We start from the raw sequence: 21,231 nt of genomic DNA on the forward strand, positions 1-21,231 counted from the left end.
TCCGCCTCATAAATCCCACATGCCCTCGACACATTCAACACACCAACGAGAGAATGATGGAGAAGGCTGTAAACCCCACGCCCTGGCTGGGGACCAGACTCGGCCTGTGAATAGGCAGTGTGGGGCAGAGAGCTCCAGGAAACACAGAACTGTATCAGAAAAGTTGTCTTGTCTCTGGTTGCCCGGATTCCCACTCATATTCATTCTCATTCCCTCTTTCTCTCTAGCCACAATCAGCAGACCACAACCTTTAGGCATCCTGTGACTGGACAGTTTTCTCCAGAAAATATTGAATTCATTCTTCATGAAGGGTAAGTACCATTCCCCTCCTTGTCCTCCCCTCTCCCCCATTCCTCTTATCCCAGAAAGGTCCATCAGCTTCTGGGAAGAAAGAGAACAAGAGTTAGGGACCTACTATGTGCCAGGCACTACAAACATTATCTTGTTTGATCCTTATAACTCCCTGGGAATGGAAGGTGTTATTATTGGCTCAAAATAAAGTCTGACTGCTTTTTTCTCTCCCTGGGAAAGATGGGAGAGGCTGGTCAGTTGATAAAGGCAGAAAGTGGAAATCTTATTAAATTCTGGAAGTAGCAATCTAGAGAGAGGTTATAGGGGGTAAGCTTGGAGGTGAAGGGATGTTGCACTAATGACCCCAGAACTTTTTAGAAAACTTAACATACTTCCCAGTGACTCAGCAATCACACACTTTGAGAATACGTGCTTGGATAGTGTTATTTTATTTTTAATTTTTTTCATTAGTATTTAAAACCTCCGAGTAGCCTGCTGATCACACTTTGACACCCCTGTTCTTAAATAACTGTTTAAGAGAGTGGCAAGAGAGCATCATTTAATGGTTACAGCATTGAACTTGGAAGTCCTGGGTTTGAATTTTGCCCCTGATGCTTATTAACCGTATGACCCTAGGTAGGCATACAACCTTCATGGACCTACCCCTGTCTTCTCATTTGTAAAATGAAGAGGTTGAACTTTGGGATCGCTAAGATTCCTTTCAGCTTAAAATTTCTTAGCCTATGATGGAGTAGGAAACCTGCTCTTAAGATAAGTTTTCAGTCATATCCACTGCAATAAGGGTTTGTTTATTTTAAAATTCTTATCTTCTGTCTTTCAATCAGTATTGTATACTGGTTCCAAGGCAGAAGAGTGGTAAGGGCTTAGGCAATGGGGGTTAAGTGACTTGCCCAGGGTCACATAGCAAGGAAGGATCTGAGGACAAATTTGAACCCAGGACCTCCCATTTCTAAGCCTGGCTCTCAATCTACCAAGCTGCCTAGCTGCCTCCTACGATAAGTGTTTTAACCTTCGAGGGAGGAAGGAAGGAAACAAACATTAAACACCTCCTATGTGCCAGATGCTATGCCAAACGATACAAATATTATCTTAGGTGACCCTCACAGCAACCCAGGAAGGTAAAGTGCTTTCATTGTCCCTGTTTTACAAGAGAAGAAGCTGAGGCAGGCAGAGTTTAAATGACTCATCTAGCATCACAGAGCTAGTTACTGTCCGTAAATAGCAAGGTGAGGTTCCATGAACTTGGTTTTTGGGGAAAAAATGATCTCTTATTTATTTTCACTAGCCTTTGGTTTTCTTTGCAACTCATCTATTTTATTTCATGCATTTAAAAACATGGTTCTGGGAATAGACTTGGAGTAAATGACCTCAGCAAGATAGTGTTTGATAAACCCAAAGATCCCAGCTTTTGGGACAAGAACCAACTATTTGACAAAAACTGCTGGGAGGATTGGAAAACAGTATGGGGGAAATTGGGCTTAGATCAGCATCTTACACCCTATACCAAGATTAATTCAGAATGGGCAAATGACTTAAATATAAAGAGGGAAATCATAAACAAATTAGGCAAACACGGAATAGCATACCTGTCAGATATAAGTGAAAGGAAGGAATTTAAAACCAAGCAGGAGATAGAGAACACTACAAAATGTAAAATGAATAATTTTGATTATATTAAAGTAAAATTTTTCTGCACAAACAAAACCAAAATTAGAAGGGAAGCAACAAATTGGGGGGAAAATTTTATAACAAAGGTCTAATCTCTCAAATTTATAAGGAGCTAAGTCAATTGTACAAAAAAATCAAGCCATTCCCCAATTGACAAATGGTCAAGGGACATGAATAGGTAGTTTTCAGATAAAGAAGTTGAAACTATCATTAAAGTACATGAAAAACTATTCTAAATCTCTTATAATTAGAGAAATGCAAATGAAAACAGTGCTGAGGTAGCACCTCACAACTAGCAGACTGGCAAATATGACAGTGAAGGAAAATAATAAATATTGGAGGGGATGTGGCAAAATGCGGACACTAATGCATTACTGGTGGAGTTGTGAATTAATTTAGCCATTCTGGAAGGCAATTTGGAACTATGCCCAAAGAGCTTTAAAAGGTTGCCTGTCCTTTGATCCAGCCATACCACTGCTGGGTTTGTACCCCAAAGAGATAAATAAGGAAAAATACTTGTACAAAAATATAGCTGCACTCTTTGTGGTGGCAAAAAATTGGAAAATGAGGGGATGTCCATTATTTGGGGAATGGCTGAACAAATTGTGGTATCTGTTGGTGATGGAATACCATTGTGCTAAAAGGAATAATAAACTGGAGGAATTCCATGTGAACTGGAATGACCTCCAGGAATTGATGCAGAGTGAAAGGAGTAGAACCAGGAGAACCTTGTACACAGAAAGTAAAACATTGTGGAACAATCCAATATAAGGGACTCTGCTACTAGTAGTAGTGCAGCAAGCCAGGACACTCCTGAAGGACTTATGGGAAAGAATGCTAACCACATTGAGAGAAAGAACTATGGGAATAGAAATGCAAAAGAAGAACATATGACATCTCTTATCACATGTATATATGGGTATGTGATTTGGGGTTTAGACTTTAAAAAATTGCTCTATAGCAAAAATGAATAATATGGAAATAGGTATCAAGTGACAACATTTGTATAACCCAGGGGAATTACTTGTCGGCTCTGGGAAGTGGAGAGGGAAGAGGAGAGGGAAAGAAAATGAATCATGGAAACATGGAAAAGTATTTAAAAATAAAAATTTAAAAACTTTTAAAAAATAAAATAAAAACAACAACATGGTTCTGAGAAGGGGATCCATGGGTTTCACCAGACTGGCAGATGGGACCAGGACATACATTAAAAAAAAATGCAAGATCCCTTGTGTATTAGACAACATGACATAATGGAGAAGAGTGATGCATTTGTACTCAATTCCTGCAATTCCTGCTTTAGACATTTATTAGTCTTGTGCCTGGTCAAGTCCCTCAGCCACCATATTCCTCCCTAAGTTCCTACTTAAGTCATGGATAGGCTTTTATATCCTCCAAGGAGCCTATTTGCATGCCAGGAGTTCCCTTAACTGGCAAAAATCATAGATCCTTGGAGTATCCTCTAAATCATAGATTTGGAGCCTGAAGGGACCTCAAGTGTCACCTAGACCAACCCCTTCATTTTACAGAAGAGGAAACCAAACTTCATGGGGTCTACCCAATTGGCATTGTAGACAGGAGGATCTGAGTTTGAATCCTGCCTTGGTTATTTACTAGCTCTATGATCCTGGGCCACTTAACCTCCTTCTGCCTCCGTTTCCTCTACTGTAAAATGAGTACAAGAATAGCACCCACCTCACAGAGTTGTCTTGGGGTTCAAATGAGATAATATTTGTTCCAGGTACTTAGCACAGAGATTGGCACATAGTAGATGCGTCATAAATGCATTTTTACTTCTTTAAGTGACTTGCCCAAGGAAGACTTTGAACTCAGGACTTCTGACTTCAAAGTCAGCCTTCAGAGTCATATCAGCTTGTTGGACTTGTCGGTCCTGAAGCCGTGGGCTAGTTGTGGGGGAGAAAATGGCAGCCTGTGTAGTGGGACTTGCAGTGCCCATGGACCACATCTGGTGTTCAGGGCATTTCTGTGCTAAGTGCGTTTGTGTGCTGTTGGAATCATTTTCTGTGTCTATGGTCATCAGTGCCAAGGCAGCTCCATGATGGAAAAAGCTTCATGTGACTGCCCCAGACCCCTTCGTCATTGGGATGAGTCTCTAAAAGCTATCCAGGGACTTTTTTTCTTAAAGAGAGAGAAACTGTGAGTGGCTAAGGTTACCTGTGTTTCTGCGTGGAGAAAATAAGGCATATAAAGCCTGAGGGATGGAAGGTAGAGCCCCAGATTCTGCTTTGGAATCACATTTTGTTCCTAGTATACTGCTCCATGGAAGGGTCTTCAGGAAAACATTTAGTCTGTTGTTTTTGTTTTTGTTGTTGTTTGTTGTTTGTTGTATCCTTACCTTCCATCTTAGAATTAATATTGTATATTGGTTCCTAGGCAATGGGGGTCAAGTGTCACCAAGTCACCAAGCTAGGAAGTGTCTAAGGCCATATTTGAACCCAAGACCTCTCATCTTTAGGTCTAGCTCTCAATCCACGGAGCCACCTATCTGCCCCCAGGAGCACATTTAGTCTTAATTCTCATTCTTTTTTTAATTTATTTTTTAAATTCTCATTCTTTAAACAAAGGAACATATCTTGAAATTTCACCTTGCCCGTGAACAGAAAAATAAAACCAAGGTTGGAAGAACTGCTTTGAAGTATGCAGAAGCTGCTATTATATTCCAAACATGTCTCCAATTCTCCTTTAGCTCCTTCTCCTCCATCCCTGTTCCCTTTGACTTCTCTGAGAAGATGGAGACTATGAGGCTATCCCAGGGTGAGCTCCTTGGTCTGTCCCCTTCTCTACCTCAGATTCTCTCTCCATCAGTCACTCTTCTGTACCCTTTCTCCTGCCTTAAAGGAGTATGTGTCCAGCTTTTCCTAATATAATTGCTTCCCTGCTCTGAATCCTATCCCTATTTCCAGCTTCCTCACCTTGCTCTCTCATTTTATTCTGCCTTTCTTTTTCCGATCTTCCATGCTATTTGCCTCTGGCTTCCTCCTTTCTACCCACAAAAATATACAAATCCCTTTTTCAAGGCTCAGTTCAAAGGCTACCTCCTCCAAGAAGCCTTTCCAGATACCCTCTTTTGTTAGTACTTCCCTCTTCAGAATCACTTTGCATTTAGGGGCATCTAGGTATGGATAGAGCACTGAAGTCGGGAGCACATGGGTTCAAACATGGCCTCAGACACTTCCTCGCTGTCTGACCCTGGACAAGTCACTGGATCTTGATTGCCTCAGCCTTGCCACCCTTCTGTCTTGGAACTGAAAGGAAGACAGAAGATAAGCATTTAACAACAACAACAACAACAACAACAACAACAAAAGAATTATTTTTCATTTACTTTGCATATGTTTTATATTCCCTTGATCTATATTCATGTTGTTTTCCCTGGGTAGAAAGTGAGCTCTTTGAGGGAGGGTTTCATTTTTGACTTTGATTCTGAAAAAAAAGATGAAACCAGTTTTGTTTTTGATTTTTGTATCCCAGTGTCCGGAATTCTGTGTTCTTGGAACGCAGCACGTGCTTTACAAATGCATGTTGATTGGAATCCTAAAAAAACCTTGACTTTACCTTCCTGCCTAGTCTGGGTTCTATCCTGTTCTGTCTTCTCTGTCAGGAAGCTTTGATTGAATTTTCAATTTAATAAGGATTTACTAAGAGCTCTCCATGTGCTGTGAGCTTTGGTTCCCACTGGGGAGAGACAAAAGCAAGACAGTTCCTGCCTTCAAGGAGCTTATGTTCTAAGAACTGTGATATGTATATAGATAAATAAATATAGTCATTTGGGGGAAGAGGAGGCCATCAACAGCCGAGGGACTCATGAGAGATCTTGTGTAGATAGTATCCGAGCTGAACCTTGAAGGGATTCCAAAAGGTGCTGGTAATAAGGGACATTTGGGTGCCAACACATAGAGATGGGATGTCAAATACTGAGAAGAAAAAGAAGTTCAGTTGGGTTGGAATGGAAAATACAGGAAGGGGAGCCAAGCAAAGTAAACTTGGAAAGATAGACCAGAACCAGATTGTAAAATGCTTTTTTTGACTGAGGAATTTGTATTTTAGCCCTGAGGCAATAAGGAGAGTCTGAATTTTCTTGAGTAGGGGAGTGATGTGAGCAGACCTGTGCTTTAGACACATCAGTTTGGCAGCTATCTGGAGGGGAGATTAGAGAAGAAAGCCTCAAAGTAGGAGGTCAATTAGAAGAGTTTAGCACCACTTCTATATCAAAACTACCATCTCAGACTTCTTCCATTCTGTCTTCTGTCTCTAGTGGAGGTGGGGGCTAGAGTCAGGAAGACTTGAGTTCAAGTCTGTCCTCAGACACTTCCTAGCTGTGTGTTTCTGGGCAACTCACTGAATCTCTGTTGGCCTCAGTTTCTTTGATATAAAATGGAGAGAATAATAACACCTTCCCCCACACCCCTCCAGGATTGCTGTGAAGATCAAATGAAATATTCTTGAAGTGCTTGGTGCAGTGCTTGGCTCATAGCAGGTGCCATATAAATGCTTATCTCCTTCCTTTACTCTGTCTACATTGACAGAACTTTATATTCCAATTTATGCTCAAGAAGGGATCAGTATTCCTGATCACAGGTTATCCAACCTCTGTTGGGGTCTGATCTCTTCCCATCCAGTGATGGGAAACTCACTGCTTCTGCTTTTGGGTAGCTTTTGTCTTTAGGAAGTTTTTTTAAAAATATAAATCTAGAAAGACTCTGTACCAAACATGATCCTCTCAAGGCATCTCTTCTTCAGGATAAATGTCTCTTGTCATCTAGGTTACCCTCCTTTTTAAGAATTCTTTTTAAACTCTTACCTTCCATCTTAGAATCAAAACTGTGTATTGGTTCTAAGGCAGAAGAGTGGTAAGGGCTAAGCAAAGGGGGTTAAGTGATTCATCCAGGATCACAAAGCTAAGAAGTGTCTGAGGCCAAATTTGGACCCAGGACTTTCTGTCTCTAAGCCTGGCTTTCAGTCCTCTGAGCCTCCTAGCTGTCCCCTGATCTTTTCCATATTAACTGTTATCCAACCATGTCTTCTTCATACTTCCTATACTTTACTTGGGCAGTTGATGTTTTGAACCCAAGTCCAGTGATTGGAATTTATGACTATCATTTCCCTTTTCATTAGATTCCATCTATCATTCTAGCCTCCTGACATCTTTTCAGATCCCGATTCCATGGTACAACATATTAGCTAACTCATCTCCCATTTGAATGTGCCTGTATGACACCTTTGCTTTCATCTAAGTCTTCAATAAAAAGTTTTGGTAGAACATAGTGAACTTCTTCCAGTGGAAGAGTTTTGGATTTGGAATCAGAGGACCTAGGTTTAAATTCTGACTCTGTGATCTTGAGCAATTCTCTCTAACTTCCTTGGGCCTCCAAGTTTCCTTTTCTGTAATTGGAGGGTGTTGAATTAGATGATCTCTGCAGTCCATTCCAGCTCTAAATCTATAATCCTATCATTTCTCCTTTCTCTGAATCAAAGCCCAGAATAAATCCTTGTAACATTCCATTAGATACCATGGTTGACAGTGATCACCATTCATTCCGATTGTTCAGCCATTTCTGAATCCATTTAACTCAGCTCTCCCCTCGGCCACATCTCTCCATCGTGTCCATCCTGCTTTTGGGGAGAAACTTTATTAAATGTGGTGTCAAAATTAAATTATATTACTTGACACAATTTCTATGGACCCACAAGTCTAGTAACAGTGTTCAAAAAACAATGAGTCTGGCATCATCTATTCTTAGTGATCCCTGACTGGCTCTTAGTGGGCAGTGTTTCCTTTTCTGAATGCTTCTGAGCCAACCATCCCTTTAATGATGTGTTCCAGAGTTTTACCACAAACAAAATCAAACTTTCAAAGGTCACTCACTAGTCTTGGGGGCTAATGCCCCTTCCCACTCTCAGCTTCTGGACTTCCTGATCTCCAAATCTAGTGCCTTTTCTAAGCCATCTATTTTCCTCATCTTTCCCCTACTCCCTCTTTTTAAAAATAGCATTTCATGCTGAAGAAATAGAGGGATGGTGCAGGAATGCCAGGCTGGTTTATCATGGAATGCATTTATCTAAATCTGTATTGAGCCTGTTATATTCTCAGCCCCTAGCACCTCTAATAGTAGTAATAAGTTCCTCAAATTTACTTCTTGATGTGTTAAATAGAAGGGTTACTTTTTGGTCTTAAAATGAGCTCTCTCAGCTTTCACAGATCACTTGAGCTCTTGTGTTCTAGGATTTATTGGCTAATTGAGTCCATGCTTTCTCTCCTCCTAAGCCCATCACAATTCCATAAACGTAAATCATGTCCCTTCTGGGCTTTCAGCCCTATAGTCTGCAGAATACTATTTTTTAAAAGTCTGTCTCTCTGGACCTTTCCCTAGCTCTCTTGCCTTATTTTGAGATGCAGCAGCAGCTGGAATTGTGGGGTTGCAGGTGTGTGTTGCGCTGACCACTGCTCTTGTGCCCAGAAGAATATTTTCTGGTTTGTTTTTCAAACTCTCTGGGTTGGGAGCAGAGAGGAGGCAGTGTGTTAGCTTTCGGCTGGAAAAAAATTAAATTTGATTCAATCCAGTAAATGTTTGTGTTGTGTTCTGCATACAAAGATGATCCATGCCTTCAAGTAGCTTACAGTTTAAGAAGAGGAGGGAATATAATGCGCATGTAGCTAAGTATGATGCCAGGGAGGCAGTGATGGTTGGCAAAGGAGGGGGATCCAGACAAAGCGCTTTATGAAATTTGCAGAGGCAATGGTCATTTTCTTCTGGGGAGACAGAAACAAAAACAAAATGTGGAATGCACAGAATATTTGATCTTTAAACTGCCTTCTACAGGCATCCTTCCTGTGATGGGTCTGATAGCTCAGAGCCCATCATTTTGCTAATTTCACATCAATAGTTTTCCCTGAATGCCCCACCTTCCACTTGCCCATACAGAAGGGCTTCTCTTCCGCTTCTCTGCCCATGCACAGCCTCAAGAACTTTTATTATAGCTGCTTTCCTTAGTGATTCACTGGCTAGGTTGGCAGGTCCTTTCTCAGTCAGTTTCCTTATCTGTAAAATAAGGTGATTGGGATAGAAGCCTTCTAAGGCCCCTTTCAGCTCTAAATTCTTATAAAATCATCCCCTGGGAAACTTGGGTTTTCAGTTTTTCCAACTGAGAAAAAAATATTAAATTTGAAGCTGTGTGCTTGTAGTCCAGCCTCTTTATTTTACAGAGGAGGAAAATGAGGCCCATGTTGGAGACCTGATTCTTATGCAAGAACTGCTTGGTAAGAGGAGGCATGGAATGGAGTACACTCTCTCGCCAAAGGGTTCCTGCTCTGATGAGACCAAAGGTCTCTAAATATCGCTTCATAGCATCTGAAAAATTGTCAGCTTCACTGTGTATTGTCCTCTTCTTTTTTATAAGGCAAATAAGGTTAAGTGACTTGCCCAAGGTTAAACAGCTAGGTAGTGTCTGAGACCAGATTTGAACCCAGGTCTTCTTGACTCCAGGACTGATGCTCTATTCACTGAGTTACCTAACTGCCCAATATTGCCCCTTTCCTGATTATTTATATAAGCACTGATCCCCATGGATTGTACTGTTAACATTTCTCTCTCTTGGGAAATACTTATTTTCTTTTCCTTTAAAAATTTATTGATATTTTTTAAAAAATCACTGTAATTTCCCAATAACTGTCCCACAGTGTTACCATTATTTGAGACAACTAGTGGCTTAGAGCTTTGGCCTTGGAGTCAGGAAGAGCTGAGTTCAAATGAGTTCAAATGCAACCTTCCTAAGTATATGCTTGGCTAGCCAATTAACCTCCATTCATCTCCATTTTTTCATCTATAAAAAGAAGGTATTATAGAAAATACCCAAGGATAATATTTGTAAAGTGCTTTGCAAATCTTGAAACCCTATATAAATTTTAGTTGTTGCTACTATTTGTAACAAAGTACCATTAAGCAACAAAAAACTATTCCTTGACCATACCCAACAGCATATGCCTCCTTCCATACCCACATTCCCCACCTCTAAGAAGAGAAGGGATATATGTTTCCTCTTGAGCCCTGGAACTACCCAAGGTACCATTATCCTTCTAGTCGCCTAAGACTGCATCCTTAGTAGGGTCCTCAACTCCTCACTCTTTTTTTTAAACATTTATTAATATTCATTTTTAACATGGTTACATGATTCATACTCCTACTTTCCCCTTCACACCCCCACCCCCACCCCCACCCATGGCCGAAGCACATTTCCACTGGTTTTAACATGTGTCATTTCCAAATTGTTGATAGTTGCATTGGTGTGGTAGTTTCAAGTTTACATCCTCCATCATGTCCACCCCATCCCATGCGTTCAAGCAGTTGTTTTTCTTCTGTGTTTCCTCTCCTGCAGTCCTTCCTCTGAATGTGGGTAGCGTTCTTTACCATAAATCCCTCAGAATTGTCCTGGGTCATTGCATTGCTGCTGGTACAGAAGTCCATTACATTCGATTTTACCATAGTATATCAGTCTCTGTGTACAATGTTCTTCTGGCTCTGCTCCTTTCACTCTGCATCAATTCCTGGAGGTCTTTCCAGTTCACATGGAACTCCTCCAGTTTATTATTCCTTTGAGCGCAATAGTATTCCATCACCAGCATATACCACAATTTGTTCAACCATTCCCCAATTGAGGGGCATACCCTCCTTTTCCATTTTTTTGCCACCACAAAAAGCACAGCTATAAATATTTTTGTACAAGTCTGTTTATTTATGATCTCTTTGGGGTACAAACCCAACAATGGTATGGCTGGATCAAAGGGCAGGCATTCTTTTATAGCCCTTTGATCATAGTTCCAAATTGCCAGCCAGAATGGCTGGATCAGTTCACAACTCCACCAGCAATGCATTAATGTCCCAATTTTGCCACATCCCCTCCAACATTCATTACTCTCCCCTTCTTTCATTTTAGCCAATCTGCTAAATGTGAGGTGATAGCTCAGAGTTGTTTTGATTTGCATTTCTCTAATTATTAGAGATTTAGAACACTTTCTCATGTGCTTATTGATACTTTTGATTTCTTTACCTGAAAATTCCCTATTCATGTCTCTTGCCCATTTATCAATTGGGGAATGGCTTGATTTTTTTATACAATTGATTTAACTCCTTGTATATTTGAGTAATTAGACTCATTCACCTTTTGTAGTCAATCACTTGCCATTTTTCTCTCTCCACCATCTCGCATACATCTCTTTCTCTTTATTCATCCATCCACCACCCCAGTTCAGGTCCCTATTACATCTCTGCCCTCTTGAAATAACCTTCCATTTCCCTCATTCTAGTGGCTTCCACAAAGCCACCAAAACGAATTTCCTAAAATATAGTTCAGATTGTGTCTCTGCTCCTACCCCCTATCCCAGGAAAATACAAGGGCTCCAGATTATCTCCAGAAGCAAATAAAAACTCCTCTCTGGCATTTTGAGCTCATCACCACTTGTCCCTTCCTTAGTCTTCCAAGTCTTTTTACCCATGACTCTCTTCCATATAGTTTGCTGCCCAGCTCTACAGACTTGAAAGCTGTTCCTCACACTTGACCCTCTATCTCAGGGGTCGGCAACGTATGGCTCTTTCTGCAGGAGCCATGAAGTCAATTTTTTTCAGGCGCTGTTACAGGAGTGCGCACTGTGAGCATTGTATGGCTCTCACGAAATTACATTTTAAAATATGTGGCGTTTATGGCTCTCACGGCCAAAATGGTTGCCGACCCCTGCACTATATCTTTTCGCTGTAACTTTGTACTGGCTATCCCCCATTCCTAAAAAGTTTTCCCTTCTCCCCTCCCCTCCTTTAATAATTCCTGATTCCCTTTAAGACTCAGCTCAAGTGCAATTGTCTACATGAAGCCTTTCCTGATCCCCTTTGTCGCTTGTGCCCTCATTCTCTAAACAACCTTATATTAAATCTGAGTATAAGGTATTATGCACCTACTTATGGATGTGTATGCTGGTTAGACTGCGAGCCTTTGAGAGCAGAGATGGTTTCATTTTTGTCTTCGTTTCTCCAGCACCAAGCACAGTGCTTGTAGTGGGTACTTAATAAAAGCTAGCTAAGTGTCACAGTGGTTAGAATGGCAGACCTGTAGTCAGGAAAACCTGAATTCAAATCTGGCCTCAGATGCTTACTAGCTGTGCAACCTTGGACAAGTCACTTAACCCTGTTTGCCTCAGTTTCTTCATCTGGACAATGAATTGGAAAGAGAAGTAACAACAAAACTATTCCAGTACCTTTGCCAATAAAGCCTCAAATAGAGTCGAATGACAACAACAATATTGACAACAATGAATGACCACAACAACGTTGACAACATCATTGATTGATTGATAGATTGTACTGATTGGAGTTGTGATATGTCTTTCCTTTCTGTTGTTGTGATCATTGTGTTTAATAGAAACATTTCTTTTCCTTTCTTCCTGTTTCCCAACTTTTCCTGATAGAACTTTCCCTCCTATCATATAGGAATTGAGATTTTTCTAAAAAATTAGTTTTGCTCCAGATTTTTCAAAGTCTTAATCATTAACCAGAAAGCATTTATTAAATACCAGCCATGTCCCAAAGCATCACATTAGACATTATGCAAGTGAATATTAAATTCCTGCTCTCCAGGAGCTTACATTCTGCTGGGATTCAACATTATGCAAAGGAGTGTAATCAAGGAAAATTGAGGGAGGATGAGCTCAAACTCCTGAAGGAGGCATCATGAAAAACCTTCCTGGGGAGGTTCAAACTAGGTACTCCAATAGGGGGCTGCAGGATGTAGCTAAGAGCTTACAAGGCTTTGGCACTGTGTTAGGAAAAGAGACCCAAAATCAGTCAAGTGTTGTCTCTCTGCCAATACAAAAAACACACTCGGCACAGAAGGCAGGAGGAGGATTCAAAGAAATCAGTTTTAGTTACTACCCCTCTACGGAAGGAATTTGGAGTCTAGTTGGGGAGACAAGACAGTTACACAGAGAGATGACAGATGTGGTACCCACATTAAAAGCTTGGAGTTGGGAGGAGTTGAGTTCAAATATGGCCTCAGACACTTCCTAGCTATGTGACTCTGGGCAAGTCACTTAACCCTGATTGCCTGGCCCTTAATGTTCTTCTGTTTTAGAATTGATATTAAGACAGAAGATAAGGGCTAAAAAAGAGAGAGAGAGAGAGTTGTCTAGGGTAGCCACTGAGGACTGGCCACAAATGATTAGGGTTCTCCAATAAAGTAGAACTTAAGCTGGGTTTTAGGGGAAGGCTGCAGGATTTTGACAAAAAACAATTAGGGTTCAAGGGGCAGAAAATCACATGAGGAAAAGTAGGGAGGCAGGAATGCTCATGATCTGGCTAGGAACAGGGAATAGATTCAGTTTGTCTGTTATGGAGGCTCTAATTTAGGAAGATTGAGGAGGTAGGTTGGGACCAATCACACCTACTGAGATGTCTTTGCCTCTGTGCTCATCCCTCCCCCTCCCCCCCACAACGAGCTCCTGTAGGCTAGAGATGAATGATTTCCCATTCACAAACCATTCTCTTGCATTTTTTATGTATGTCTGGATGGAGATTCCTGCTTGTCCCTTCAGAAAGGCTTAATTTTATTTCATGATATTTTATATGGGAAAGATAAAAAGCTGAGGTTGGAGTTTGTGTTCATGTAAAATTGCTGTCAAGCTGTAGATCTTTCTCAGGAGAAGAAAAATGGGTTCTTTTCTCATTCTTTGAGTACTTGTTAAAGGAAAACACACACACACACACACACACACACACACAAGTCATAACCCTTGGATGGTGCTGGATTTGTATGCCATGGCTGCTGTGTCCTAGACATCATCTTTTACCCAGATTGGCATAGGATCCCTTCCATATTGTGGAGGTTAGGGGAATGGTGTCCCCATGATGTGGTGCCCCACGTAAAAATCTCTTCATACCAGAAAAAAGTCTGATTTTTTTCCTTCTTCTTTTATGGGATGTTTACATTACCTACCTTATGGTTAAATTTGGGCCAACTTTTTGGTCAGAGGCTATCCAGTTTCTAAACTTTTTCTGTATCATCTACTGACCTTTGTGTGCTGCCTGTGACTTCTGCAAAATTCCCATTTAAGTTCTTATGCCAATCCAAGATGGATCAAAAACCACGATGGAGAAAGTGGTAATCTGGAAGGTATTTGGACTTGGCTCTTTGGGATAAAGGTGATCATCCCTCCACTTTACCTTCTTGCTATTTCTTCTCCTTAAACTCAGAGACAGAGTTACATTGTAGATAGAGCCCCGTACTTAAAACTCAGTAGACTCAGGTTTGAATCCTGCCTTAGCTACTCACTAGCCATGGACCTTAGATAAATCACTCTCTCTTTTTTTTAAACCCTTACCCTCTGTCCTAGCATCAGTTCTAAGAGAGAAGAGGAGCAAGAGCTAGGCAATCAGGGTTAAGTGACTTGCCCAGAGTCACACAACTAGGAAGTATCTGAGGCTACATTTGAACCCAGCTCCTCCTGACTCCAAGCCTCGTGCTCTATCCACCGTACTCCTAGCTGCCCCAACAAATAACTCCTCAAGGCTCAGTTACCTCATCTGCAAAATCAAGAGATTAGACTTGATGACCTTTAAGCTCTCATTCAGCTCTGAATCTACGACCCTGTGGTCTGTGTTCTTAGGAGGAGACTGTCTCATGCTTCTATGAAAACTCTTGTCATTCCCTTGACTTTGAAGAAGCTTCTTTAAAAATCTAGCGGGTGCTCGTCCCCTTGGCCCTGGAGAGGATGAGTTTTTGGACGTTGTCATTTCTTTACCTCTTGAAATGGTTGGAAACAGCCTCTCCCTCAGCCTCTGGGCAGGGCAGGGGCTTGCCTGAACTTTATAAGCCTGTCATTGGACAAAAGGTTCCCTTCAGGTGGGCCCAGTTCCAGTTCTTTTTTTTTTTTTTTTTAAATTTTTATTTGATAACCTTTTAGATGGATATTCCACACACTGAAAATGACCCACAGGGTCAACAAAAAGTATTTTCTCTCCACCAGAGCCCACTGTTATGGTCGTTCTGAGATGGTTCTCACAAGCCCTTGAAGGGATGCTTCCATCTACAAATGCCTTCTTGAAAGCTTGAATTCAGCAGCAGACTGATTTAGTTTACCATAATGAAGTCAGACTTGCAGTGGGCTATGAATTTGTCACAGGGCTCACATTCTCCTTCTGTTTTAATGGTACCTGCAATTTTCCTGTTGTGGATATTCTCCCTTTACAGGGAGCATTGACTTTTGTCAAGCACTCGAGGGTTTGTAAAGGACTTTGTGGACATCTTCCTTGAGTCTCATAACAACCTTGTGACAAGGTGGTGTAGAAAAACAGAGAGACTACCTGCCTACCTTGGAATTAAGGAGACAGGTCCAGGCGCTGCCCTTGACTTCTCCCCAGTGTGTGACCAGGGCAAATCACTTAACCTAGCTCAGCCCATTTCCTCATTTGTAAAAATGGTTATCCTCATTCTATGAATGAATAATAAAAGCATCTGAATCACGCATTTGTTGTGAGGACAGATGAGATAATTCACGTGGAATTCTTTGTACATTTTAAAGCACTTTGTATATGTTAGCTGTCATTATCATTATTATTATTATTAACTATTGTTATCTATATGAATAGAGAGGGAGTTTCTCCACTGAGAGTTCCCTATACCAGTAATATTACAGCTTAGTGGGAAAAACTGTCTTCAGCCCAGTGAAATTCAGATATTAATAATTTTATTTATTAATATACTAACATTAACATAGTACTAATATAACATGCAGATATAATATTACTATAACAAATATATTTATAATCAATTAATAATCAGATATAATTATATTCTTAGCTTACAGATAAGAAAACTGAGTCTTTGAGAATGACTTGCTCATATTCACATAACTACTAAGTGTCAAGCATGTCAAACTCAGGTCTTCGTGTCTCCAAGTCCCACATTCTATGCTTGGTACCATGCAGTTTCCCAGAATCTTCCCCTTCTCCAGGAATGCTCTGCAGTTAGGAAGTGCAGTGAAGAGATAACCAGAGCTGAATTCAGGAAAACCTGAGTTCAAATCTTGCTCTAGACACTTATGAGTTATACAACTAAAGACAAGTCACTCAACTTCTATCTGCTTCAGTTTACTCAGGTGTAAAATGGGGCTAATAATATCGTCTACCTTGCAGGGGATTGGGTGGATCAAGTGAGATAATATTTAGCGCAGTGCCTAGCATATGTAGGTACTTAATAAAACAATTTTCCCCTTCTCTCTCCAACCCCTTTACCCTCCCCCAAACCTTAAAATGTGGTGCTAGGAGTCTGGAATGAACAGCCACTATCATTTTTTCTGTGTACTTCATAGATGATCTTGTTAGTCTGTCATTACCTAGACTCAGTGGGACTAGAATTCCATTCAAACAAGTACTTCTTTTATTCAGAGCACTGTCCAAGGTATGAGAGATACAAACTTTGTATGACAAGGTCATACTGCCTTCATGGGACTCACAGGCTAGCCGAGGGGTAAGACCCATATTGCAATTATAATGAAACACCATAATATTTGACAAAGATGTTAGTAGAGTGCAAACCAAACTGTTGTGTGTGGTCTAAGGGCAAGGGGATAGTCATTATCTTCAGGGAAATCAGAGAAGTCTTTGTAGAGGAGGTGGCATTTGAGTCAGGCATTAAAGAATTGGGTAGGCTTTCAACAAGTGAGGGGGGATGTGGTTTTCTAGTACAAGCAAAGGCATGGAGACAGTAAAATTCAGTGTTTTGGGGAGGACCAAATAGTCCAGTTTGACTATAGTGTAGAATATATGTAAGGGAGCAAAATGAGATAAATCTGGAGAGGTAAGATGGTTCTTTGTGGGCAACAGGGAGCTGGTTAAGATTCTTTTTTAAATCTGTTTTTATTTTTATTTTTTTTTAGATTTACTAGAGGAGAGTTTCACTGTATTTATTATGCAAAGAAATATTAGGGAATGAGAAGAAGGCTAGATTGGAGGGAAGAGTGGGGAGGTGGCAAGACCTTTTAGGAAGCTATTTCAATAAGGCAGAGCTTTGGCAGTGAGAACATACGTTAGGCTAATGGCAGCAGCAGTAGTAGTCAGGAAAGCAAAAATTGTCAAGTCAACAAACATTTGTTTAGTGTCTTCTGAGTGCCAAAAAATGGGCCTTGCACTCCAGAAACTCGCCATCCAATAAGAGAGACAATATGCAATATGAGATATGTTGTGGTACTAGAGTTGTTGGGACCTCCCAAACAGTAGACTCTTCCTTCTCCATCCCCTCTGGTAACCAAAGAGAGCACCAAGATCTCAGATAGGAAAGGCTGAGAGAATGAATGGTTGTACCTCTTCCAGAAGTAGCAGGGTCAGAAGGAAGAGCAGGTGTAGGGGAAAAGATAAGGAATTCCTTTTGGGATGTGTTGAGTTTGAGGTCTCCCTGAGGATTTACTGGTGAATGAGTGAGTCCTTTGGACAATTTGAGAGGCCAGTGTGGAGCTCAGACACGAGGTCAGATCCAGGAGTCATCTATGTGGAAACAAAGGGAAAGGGAGGCAGCAAGTATTCACTAAATCCCTACTATCCAGGCACTATGCTAAACACTTTATAATTGTTATTGCATTTGATAAATGGTTGCTGAAGTCATGGGAGCAAATGGCACTGCCAAGAAAGACAAGAAAAGACCAGGGACAGAACCTTGAAGGATCAGAAAGAGAATAAAGAAAAAAAAAAGAAAGAGAATAAAGGGCCAGAGCAGGAGTGGTCAGGATTGGAGAGCCAGGGGAGTGAGTGTGGTCACTGGGTTTGTTGAGTAGGAAGTTCTTGTTAATCTCTGAAAATGCAGAAGGGTAATCTACCCTCCAAGGGGGTAGATTAGGCAAGGAGAAAATAGGGTAGTGAGAATTCTGTGGAGGCATCATCTGTAGGCAAGCTTTTTGAGAAATTTGGCAAGGAAAGAGACAAGAAAAATGTCAGTGTAAGAAAATGAGAGTTTTTTGGGATTAGATTTTATTTAGTCAGAAGGAATCAATCTAGGAGAGAAGGAGGGATTGAAGAGAAAATGGATGATTGGAGCAAAATCTTGGAGGGCTTTGGGATCGAGGGTACTGGTAGAGAGGAATTAATTTCCTTGAGGAATAGGGATGCCCCTTTTTTCCATGACCAAAAGGGAAAGAGACACTGGGGGATGATGCCAAAAAGTTTGGAGTAGAGATGGGGTGAGGGAGCTATGATTAGCTATAGCCTCAACTTTTCTTAGTGAAATAGGATGCCATCTGCTATAAACATGGGTGTTTTAGGGGTGCTTTAAGAGGTCTGAGGAAAAAGGCCAGAATGGGAAACAGCTACTGTGGGGAATGTCTGTCCTCTGTCCCCTTTATGTTCCTTCATGATCTCAGAAGATTTATGGTAGATTTCATGATTTGTAAATCATGATTTCCTTTCATTATTTTGTCAACAATCAGCTTGGTGTGTGCTACAAGGCTTTTCTGTTTGTCTAATGTCACAAGGAGGAAAGTAGTATAGAGAGAGCAGGGTCCATCCCAACTTGTAGAGTCCTTCTCCTTAAGTTCTTGGTCTTATCCGAAGGAAATAAGTTCTACCATTTCCTGCAATCATTTGCTAACAGAGTGAGAGTTCTTTGAATTGAAAGAGGGTCATCTCTGTTGTTGCCTTCTAAGTCTAGGAGCAACTTGGCTCTTGCATAGGGAGTAGATCTCATTTCACTGAACTCCAAGGGGAACAATCCAAATTCTTTTGGCTGTACTGGAATTTTGTTGTATCAAATAATAGGCCACTGTTATTAGCTTGAGACTTTCACTGTAAGTGTATTTGTTGTACTGGGATGTAGGCTGTGATTATCCTCCTTCAGGTGAAACAATTCCAGTTCCTTAAGATTTTCTTTCATCACGCGTCCTGTTTTTCTCGTGCCTGGATCATTTCTGTAGTCTTTCTCTGGCCTCTGGCCTAGTTCTCTATTACATTCTTGAATCGTGAGCCCAGAACCGGACACAGGACTGTTGGACAAAGAACTTGGTGTCAGTGTCAAGTGAGGCTCCTCTGCCCTTTGTGAGCAAGGTAGACTTGAAGAATGCCAACGTTTGCTAGCAAATTATTTGTTGTTGTTTTTAAACCTTTACCTTCCATCTTAGAGTTAATATTGTATATTGATTCCAAAGCGGAAGAGTAGTAAGGACTAGGCAATGGGGGGTAAGTGACTTGTCCAGGGCTTTACAGCTAGAATATGTATGAGGCCAGATTTGAACTCAGGACCACCCCCACCCCCACCTCTAGACCTGGATTGGGAAATCCACTGAGCCATCTAGCTACCTATCCCCTGCTAGTAAATTCTTAGACAGATGATCATCTTTTGCATGCCTCTCATTCCTTGATTTCTTTTTTTAGTCTGATCAATATCCTACTTTTTTCCCTATAGCCTGGCACATAGCTTCTTCTCTCATCTTGTTCCCTTGCTCTGGATTCTGTCTGGATTCTTCTTCCACACTACAGATTCTATCCCAGCGAAAAATCCTAGATTGGACTTCACACTACTCTGATTCTCTTCTCTGTTTCATTGCTTTTGTGGGAGAATTTTCTGGTTGGATTCTAATACAGTACCCACTCCCCATCCTTCAGGCTGTGTTCAGAATTCTGCTAGTTATCTGACTATACAAATTCTTGGGATAGTATTCAGTTTGTCCATTTCTTTCTTAAAAAAAAATGAAGGGAGCACCTAGCTAGCCCAGTGGTTAGAGCATGATGTTGGGAGATCCTGGATATAATTCTGGTCTCAGACATTTCCTAGTTTTGAGACCCTGGGTGAGTCCCTTAACCCAAATTGCCCAGCTCTTGATGCTCTTCTGCACTAGAACTGATACTAAGACAGAAGGTAAGGGTTTAAAAAAACGAGGGGGAGGGAATTATAGGTAGACTTTTTAAGGATGTCAAGAAGATGGAGATTTAAACTTTGAGATGAAGCCTCAGTGTGATGGGAACTCTCAGCGGGAGGCGACACGTTGAGTCACTCCCTGTGTCATCGCTGGGGTATGCGGCACTTTCATTAATGGGCGCTGGAGACATTTCTGCCTTGTTACCGAGCTGCCCAGGAGCTGATCACAAACGCCTCTGCAGTCCTTAGCACTGACGCAGGTGGATGACTGACAGCAGCCTTTGTAGAGGAAGCATTCCCCAGGCTCTGCAGAGAATTTGGTGCTGGGGTGAGACTTAGGAGTTGGCATCGTGCCCTTCTGAAGTTTGGTAGCTCCCTGTTTTCACAAAGACTTTAAAAAGGCAAATGTTCATCTTGGAGCTTCTCCCCCAGGGAGGTAGCTGAGTCTATTCATCCTTCAGTGCTCTGAGATCTCTAGGGATGGGAAGGACCAGGACCTTCTATTTGAGATCTGAGCCACCCAATGGATTTCTTACCTGGATATTTAGAAAGAAGCTAAGGTTCCTGTTCTTGACTGAAAGCATCCCTGGTGCTACCCAGAACAGAGAAATATAAGAAGTTTTTTTGTCTTTTTTAAACCTTACCTTCCATCTTAGAATCAATACTGTGTATTCTAAGACAGAAGAGCGGTAAAGGCTAGATAATGGGGGTTAAGTGACTTGCCCGGGCTTACACAGCTAGGAAGTGTCTAAAGCCAGATTTGAACCCAGGGCCTCTATCTTAAGGCCTGGTTCTCAATCCCCTGAACCACCTAGCTATCCCCAAATACAAGAGTTTTAAAGATTTTGTTCTCTAGCAGGAAGGGATATATTTTCTAATTTAGTCATTTCCAAGTTAGAACCCAGTTATTTCTGCATGCAGGGCACAGTGGGGTAGCAGACAGGTTTTGTGTGTGTGTGTGTGTGTGTGTGTGTGTGTGTGTGTGTGTGTGTGTGTGTGACAGACAGACAGACAGACAGACAGACAGACAGAGAGGGAGAGGGAAGACTCTGGGCAGGTGCCTTGGGATGACAGTGTCAAGGAGGAAAGGCTGATAGGTTCCTGGTGACCTCTCTTACTAAATACTGTGACTCTTTAATCCGGGTACAAGACTTTGGAACCCAGGAAGAGTTCATGCCTTCTCTAGGAGCCTCATGGGGGCTTTACACAATGCACAGCCACCTCAGTGTAAGCATCCCTTCCTGCAGGTTTGTTCGGCTGTGGGTGAATGTGGTTGATACAGCCAGTACCAGGCCTCGCGAGACAGTCAGGCTGGGGCTGCTTTTGCCTGTTGCATTTGGTTGCCATGGC

The 21,231-nt window shown here is 41.4% G+C and overlaps 1 protein-coding gene across 1 annotated transcript in view; it reads left to right on the forward strand.

Annotated features, from left to right (window-relative positions):
• The first annotated feature begins 232 nt into the window (after positions 1-232).
• Positions 233-21,231, forward strand: part of PLEKHA7 (pleckstrin homology domain containing A7) — a 98,841-nt gene continuing 77,842 nt past the window's right edge. Inside the window, exon 1 of the mRNA XM_044681810.1 lies at positions 233-311. The gene's annotated coding sequence lies outside the window, so the exon portion shown is untranslated. The remainder of the gene's footprint in view (positions 312-21,231) is intronic.

This window comes from Gracilinanus agilis, chromosome 6 (assembly GCF_016433145.1).
Source record: "Gracilinanus agilis isolate LMUSP501 chromosome 6, AgileGrace, whole genome shotgun sequence".
NCBI lineage: Eukaryota > Metazoa > Chordata > Mammalia > Didelphimorphia > Didelphidae > Gracilinanus > Gracilinanus agilis.